The following is a 6,701-nucleotide window of genomic DNA, read 5'->3' as shown; positions in this document are numbered from 1 at the left end:
AAATTCTATTCTATACCCCTTAAATTATACTTCCTCAAACTGGAAAACAGGATGAAGAGGATCTGGTTGCCAGACCAGTGATCCAGAGCTAGAAAGCAGTATAATTAGAACCAGGACTGAGACTGAAGACCCCAGGTTGTTAGCAAAACTAATTAGCTAATGTCATTAGAAAGCAACAGAGAATAAGCAAGAGCCGACTCAGACTCTACAGCAATCTAAGCAAAGGACAGTTTAATAACTGTACTTACGATATGTTTTAAAAGGAAAAAAAATCACTTAATGGAGTAGATTTCATCCTGGGCAATATCCATACATCTTGGACTTGGCAAAATGGCTTGGAGAAGAGGGTTTCATCATAGTAAACACAGCTACTTCACAGCAAGATTTATTAATACATCCAAAAGAAAGAAAGAAAATCATTTTGTCACACTATATACAGATAATACATACAGTGTTTTATACACATATTACATCAGTTTTTACACAAGAAAAATATACATAAAAATGTAAACTTTTGTATACAAAAACCCTTAAACAAATTAAACAAGGACCAGATAACAAAAGGAGACCAATCTATTATCATTTAATTGATTTTTTTTTTTTAAATGGTAATACAGTACATTCATTGAGAAGTATGAGGAACATGTGAGCCAACCTTTCCTATTTAAAGGGAAAGTACAAACACAAGCTTTCCTCCCCGCCCCTGGAATGCTGTCCGTGAGCCTCCAGCACTAGAGGTGGTGTGAGTTGCCATTGCTGCCAGGGCCCCTGAAGGAAGGAGCCCTTGTTCACCACACTGTCCCCAAGGGACACATGCACAGAAGCGAGCTGGGCTGGGCTGTTTGTGCGTATTAGCCAGGCTTCCAGCTAATACCATGAGACGGGACGTGGCAGTGCCCGTTTGTATGTTCCCTTTAAGCAGTCATTCAGTGGATTAGCCTTGCTGGAGGAAGTTGCTTATTTTTCCCAATGTATGGTATGCTGAACACATGTGTCAGATATGAGAGGGAAGAAGGAAGGGGTGTAAGAGACTGCTAATCCTTGCTACCATGCAGTTACTTCAAAATCAGGTACATTTGCAAGCTACAATTCACTGGTTCAAAATACACTGCCTCACCTTTGCTTTCCCACTGCAACTTGTTTACATTTTAAACTCTAGTGACCGAACAACTGTATGAGGCTCTTTGTTACAAGGCTGTTTCTGATATCAAAGCATGATCAAGCTACCTTTAAAATGACACCAAACACAAACTTCTCGGAGACAGCCTTAAAAAGAGAGAGCATTCCCTCTAAGCACTTCAGATTGTCCATTTGCCACCTTATTTTCTTAAGTCTAGGATAAATATATTTACCCTGAACTGCAAAAAGGATATTGGTCGAGCTTCTGACATCTGTTTTGCTCCATTTGCAGATAAATATTTTTGGGAATTGGAGGGAAAAAATCCCAAAAAACAAACCCAAATTTTAAAACCTCAGGCATAAAAGTAAGAAGGGAATTATTTAACATGTTGGTGAAAAAACAGTTGCAGAAACTTGAACTTGTTGGAAACAAACAGACGATAGATTCCAATGAAGGCTTCTCACATTAAATAAGTTAGACGGGTTACAGACATCTTCAATAAAAACATCCATCCTCCACAAAGTATGTTAAAATGAAACACAATAGTGATGCACTGGTATTTCTCCTAAAAAGGACAGAAGGACACGAAATCTCCTTAGTGATATCAGTACTATTGAATGTAGGAGGTGAACAATGATTTACAAAAGTAATGAGGGGAAAAGAAAATCATGAATCATTTATTATAATTGGACAAAAGGGGGATGGGGCAGAATGTAATTACTGTATGCCTCAGAAACATCTGAAGGAAATAAATACTTAGAAACTTGTGTTTCCATTTCTTTTACCTAAACGAGGGTGGGAATAAGGGCTTGTCTGCTTGCTTTTGTTTTTTTTGTTTCCTTTTTTTTCTTTTCCTTTTTAAAATAACAACCCTTCTAGTAAAAATTCAAAAGACAATTACAAATGGCTTTAGATAATTAAAAGTCTCCTTTTTAAAATAAAACTTTGATAACACATTTCTCCATTTCTTCTATATAATGCAGCTTCAGTGAGAATAAGTAATAAGGGACAGCAATTTGCAAAAAAAAAAACCAAACTGAAAAAAAAATGCCAACCAAGTTTTCGTAACATATACACATGTATATGCAGGACATCTACACTCTATATACATATTTAATATAGGTATGCATGAGTATATATCAGGAGATAACCAACAGGTACATTCTCCACATACACAAACTGAAATAGCATAACAGGCGTGTGCGTATCAATCCACACTGTCCACACGCAGTACACAGACATCCCATACACACGCCCCAACATATGTATCATAGAAGCCATGTGTGACTGCATGAAAGCTCAGATGGAACAGTACACCAGTTACCTTTTTCTAACAGAAATGCAAGGAAGACAAAATTCCATGGCTGAATTGTGGCCAAGAAAAATTGTGTCATAGCCATATTGAAAACATGGAATCCAGTATGGCTCGATGACAGAACTGGAGCAGCATTCTCCTCTGAAACTGAAGCCTAAGATACACAGCACTTCAATGTGACTGAGCAGGTTGCTGACAGCTGCTTTCTGCTAAAAGGATATAGAAGCTCCATTTAGCCAGAAAACAGAAAATAAAACACTTAAGCCCATAATTTACTTGCATAAGCAATATTACCCAATACACAACTAGATGCAAAGTGCTAGCATGTTAATGGTCAACTCTGCACTCCATTTTAAATCTGTTTTATGGTAAAGTGTAACAAACTGTGTTTCTTTTGATATGTTTGATGACAACCCCATTGCTCAGAGCAGAGCACAGGGCTGCCTTCTGCTTACTTCCTGTGTTATGGGAGATACAAATCAAACTTCTTTTTTCTCCCTAGGGTTGAAAATTGGAAGGTAGTATTTGGTGGGTGCAGTTTTCTCATTTTGACCATTTAAATATAATGCTGGGTTAACCTTTTAATATGCTAGGAAGCTCTGCATCAGGTTCCATGAAAAGTTCGTATTCATCTGCAAATCAATCACAGTCCTACTGAATCACAATTGAAGCTGGGGAAGTTGCATAAGTTCAAGAAGATGCTCAGGGCCCAATTCAGCTACCACTCCAGTCACCAAGAGAATTTCCCTCATGCATAAGCAGAGCTGGATTGGGCCATTAAAGCTGACTGCTGCTAGCAAGAGAAACTGCAGAGATGCAGGGACAAGGAGGAGCTGGAATGGAGGCAATGGAGCAGAGAAGCAGAAGAAGTTGGCATTTTGCAAGAGGCCTCAACGAGACTAAATATAAAACAAAAGCAGAGACACAGAAAGGAAACTCCACTGTGAGGGCTGAGGTAACACAAGCCAATGGTGGCCAAGCTCAGATCAGTCTCTGAGTCATCCAGACCCTTCAGAAGAATTTAAAGCAACTTGTCTGGCACAAGTGCTTACCTGTTACACATATGTTATGTGGATGTGGATAGTCCCTCTCTTTAGCTCACACACTCACTGGTGTTACAGCTAATGTACAGGTGTGTGATACAAGGTATATTCCACCTATCAATCTGTATGCATGTATATATAGATTTAGATTGATTGCATTCATACATATTTATTGTACATTACGAGGCCAAGTCCACATTCAGCAAAATGCTTCTGTTATCTCACATACAGATATACCTCTCTGTACACAAAAATGGGTCTATTCTCCTCCATAAAGGCATAAAGATTTATGCTCCTAATTCCCATTACCACCAAATAAGCAGAAGAAAAGGCCTCTGACAACTTCCACCTCCCTACCCTTTTGCCTCTATGCATATGTGCTAGAAACAAATTGTGGAGAGAAGGAAAGGGAGAGAGATGCCTGGGGGAGCATCAACATCGTGATATGGAAGGGAATAAAAGAAAAATTGCAAAAAATTTCAAATTTCCATTCAATACTAGAAGCTCTGTTTTTCTAAAAAGGTTTTTAAAGTCACTGGGATCATCATAAAAGTGATACTGTATGAATAAATACCAATTAGGCTTTCTCCAGCCTAAATAGAAAAATATGAAGAGTAAGCCAATCTGAAGAACGTTTCTGACTTCTCACAATTTCAAGTGAGAGCTCCCATAAAGAAATCTTTCTTCTCCAATTATGAAAAAAAGGTAAGTGGTCAAAATCAAATTCAGAATTTTACAGCCTAAATGAAACTCCCTTGACCGAATGCATATTTTCTTCTGCAATCCCACAACAGAAACTTTGGGGCAAAATTGATACACACAAATATCCTCAGAAGAGAAAAAAATTCTGCTTTGGAGACAAGATCCTTTTATGGAAAGGAGTCCACTGCACAAACAGCACCCCTTACAATCTAATTGGAAAACACGAGAACGCTGGTTGACAACATTTTCCAAGTCAGACTGTAGGAGATTCAGGTATTAATTTGCAAAGATACAACAATTCTCATGCCTCTCCATCCCACTGAATGCAAACCTTCCCATTCAGTTTGTCCTGGAAAACTCCTTTCTTCCATCACTCCTCCTCCCCCATTTGTTTTATTTAAAGGCTGTCTTTGGGAGCTTGGTATTTTCATGGCATTTTAAACAGGGCTCAAAGCAACTCATTTGAAAAAAACAGTAAAATTGACATGATATCAGAGTTAGCCTTATAACAGAAGATTATATAGTAGAGAGTTTCAGTTATTTATATAACAGTGAGGACATAACAACCCCCTACTAAATAATCACGTTTCTACAATACATTCCATCACCTCTTGACTACTTTTCTCTTTACAAAACTATGACCTACATACAATATACACATTCGTATCACACATACATCCCCCCCCAATGCATATTTTTGTGTGTATATATAATACATACATGCACACAAGCAGTCTAATTCTATTTAGAAGTCACAGTGGGAATTCCTTTGTGAGGAAAGGAGGGGAAAATTCCTGAATAAGACACTGTAGATTCCTAATGTTCCAACTTTTCAAATTCCAACTCACAGAGCTAACTGGAAATAAATACATTTTAAAAAAGAAAAGGTCTTACAAACTTGGTTCACAACTCCCAGCTACAGTAGTTGGATTTTTAAATTTGATCTATTTACCCTGTAACTAAATTTCTAATCATAGGTACAAACCACGGATAAATTATTGCAGAATGTAACACTCAAAATTTAAAAAGAGTTATAGGAACAGTAATATAAGGGTTAAAAAGAGTTCTATACTTGTTGATACAGGATACCATTTTATTTTATTTATATATATATCTATATATAGATATAGATATCTGCAAGGTAGCAAAGAATAGCTGTACACCTTGACACGGCAAAGATCCAGTGTAAAAAGGTGCTTCACTAGTTTGTTTTTCCAAAAAAAGCTTGTATATAATTTTATAGCTATTAAAAACACATATGCAACATAATTCATTACACTCAATACAGCTTTAGTATAAAACTTATAATTTATGAGGTGATGTTAATAGCATAAATTAATATACCATTTCTCTTAAAATCTACAATAAGTATTCTGAAAGCTCATTGGGGAAGGGTATCTTTAAATAAAAAGTTTAAAGCTGAGCGTGATGAAAAAGATTCTGTATGTTGAAGTTGAGATGAGAGCCCCGAGAAGAGAAAGAGTCCGTAAGCCAGACACTGTTGACTATAAAACTGAACAGAGATTTCTCCTTCTTGCGCTCTCACTTAGGTGACGCTCTACTTAAATTATTATTTACTTTTAAAACTATTAACTTTTTTCTTTTTTTCTTTTTTTTTCTTTTTTTTTTCTTTTTTTTCTTTTTTTGTTAACTGCCCTTATTTCCACAAGGAATCCCTGAGACATACCCAAAACTGTACAGTGAAGGTCATCACTGTTCAGAGAAACTGGTTCAACCCCTTCTAGGATGTAGCTATTTTGCATGAGAATCAAAATGTCCATCACTTCAGAATGAATCTACTTGCACCAGAACCAACTACACTGTTTAAGATGCAGGTTAGAGAGTCATTTCAGGGTAAATCAGTCCACTCCAAGGTAGAAGCCAATGCCATCGCAGTTAGCTACATCAGAGCAATCTGCACCAAAGTTAAAGTTTTCCAGAGGATATCTGGGAACGTTACCTATCCAGAGTTCATCTCCGTGGGCACCAGCTGACAAGGAGAAAGCAGGTTAAACATTAGCATCACTGGACCAAGTTCAACATGCCTATGTGGTCGACACATGGGTAACTCTGGACATCTCACTGTGTGTGTGTTTGGGGGACTAGCGAGAGGAAGAGGAGGAAGAATGCATTTTTCTACAACAAGTACACTTTATGGTCAAAAGCCCAAGGTTCATCCTATTCACTTTCAGACCAAATTCTACGACCTAGAGTAGACTGAAAAGGTGCCAACACTTACTTCAAGGAGACAGATAAAGAAAGCCTTTTCCAACTATTGCTCTCAACTTACAGCCACGCTCACTTTGTCCTTTCATGCTTCCACTACACTACTTCATTCCACAGTAGCTACAAAAGGAGCAGAGTAAAACAGGGCAAAGCAAAGAACTCAACAACCATAAGTACCAGATAGCAAAGGGAAAATAGTCAATACCGTTTGGGATTTTTTTTAAAAAGAGGCTGAAGACGCAAGTGAGAGAATTGTTTTAAGATGCATATTTTCTAACTCCTTCTCCTTCCCCAA

At 37.5% G+C, this 6,701-nt stretch overlaps 1 protein-coding gene across 5 annotated transcripts in view; it reads right to left on the bottom strand.

Moving 5' to 3' along the window:
* Positions 1-206: 206 nt before the first annotated feature.
* Positions 207-6,701, bottom strand: part of INO80D (INO80 complex subunit D) — a 45,759-nt gene continuing 39,264 nt past the window's right edge. For 2 of the 5 annotated variants that reach the window (XM_071434726.1, XM_071434727.1), the window contains exon 13: positions 207-6,170. The gene's annotated coding sequence lies outside the window, so the exon portion shown is untranslated. The remainder of the gene's footprint in view (positions 6,171-6,701) is intronic. The other 3 variants (XR_011680355.1, XM_071434728.1, XM_071434729.1) reach the window with 3 other exon arrangements.

Source organism: Agelaius tricolor, unplaced genomic scaffold (assembly GCF_023055355.1).
Source record: "Agelaius tricolor isolate 1412-34295 unplaced genomic scaffold, bAgeTri1.0.p SCAF_10, whole genome shotgun sequence".
In the NCBI taxonomy this organism is placed as follows: domain Eukaryota; kingdom Metazoa; phylum Chordata; class Aves; order Passeriformes; family Icteridae; genus Agelaius; species Agelaius tricolor.
The sequence above is the reverse complement of the archived record's forward strand: the minus strand, read 5'-3'. Positions and strand labels throughout refer to the sequence as shown.